The sequence below is a fragment of the Microtus ochrogaster genome, linkage group LG4 (assembly GCF_000317375.1).
Source record: "Microtus ochrogaster isolate Prairie Vole_2 linkage group LG4, MicOch1.0, whole genome shotgun sequence".
Lineage (NCBI taxonomy): Eukaryota > Metazoa > Chordata > Mammalia > Rodentia > Cricetidae > Microtus > Microtus ochrogaster.
This window is the reverse complement of record NC_022030.1, coordinates 52,635,872-52,636,484: the sequence shown is the minus strand read 5'-3', so window position 1 is coordinate 52,636,484 and position 613 is coordinate 52,635,872. Positions and strand designations below refer to the sequence as shown.

The 613-nt window shown below is 38.8% G+C and overlaps 1 protein-coding gene across 1 annotated transcript in view; it reads left to right on the top strand.

Annotated features, from left to right (window-relative positions):
* Sgpp2 (sphingosine-1-phosphate phosphatase 2) overlaps window positions 1-613 on the top strand; it is a 119,957-nt gene that overhangs the window by 91,737 nt on the left and 27,607 nt on the right. The window lies entirely within an intron of this gene.

The following is a 613-nucleotide window of genomic DNA, read 5'->3' as shown; positions in this document are numbered from 1 at the left end:
CACTTCCTCTTCCTCCCAGCATTCTGCTCTGTTTACTCCTCCCATCTATGTTTTAACCTATCAGGGCAAGCAGCTTCTTTATTTAATTAACCAATAACCTTCCTCCATCAAGTGAAAGAAAAGTTTTCCATGAAAAGGCCCAGCCCCAGTTCTTCTGTGTATTATTTACATGTTTATAGGCTGGGAAACTTCCCCCAGAACTGTATTTCTAGGCATTTTTTTCTTACCTGGCCTGATTTTAAAATGTGATGATTAGATTGCTGGTCTAGGGAAAACAAAATTTAGACTAGCAATTATGTACAATAAGCCCCATTCACTGCTATGACATCAAATCAGTTCATTCTGGCAGAGTCTTGGCTACTCAGGAGCCATCACAAGAGAAAATCACCGGTTCAAGCTGGACCACTAGCAATTTAGAGACTACCTTGTGCTGAAAAATCAAATAAAGAAAGGTTAGTTGTAGAATGCCTACTTGGCTCTAAATTTAATCCATAGTAAAAAGACATACAGAGAGATAGAGATAGATAGATAGATAGATAGATAGATAGATGGATGGATGGATGGATGGATGGATGGATGGATGGATGGATGGATGGATGGATAGATAGATAGA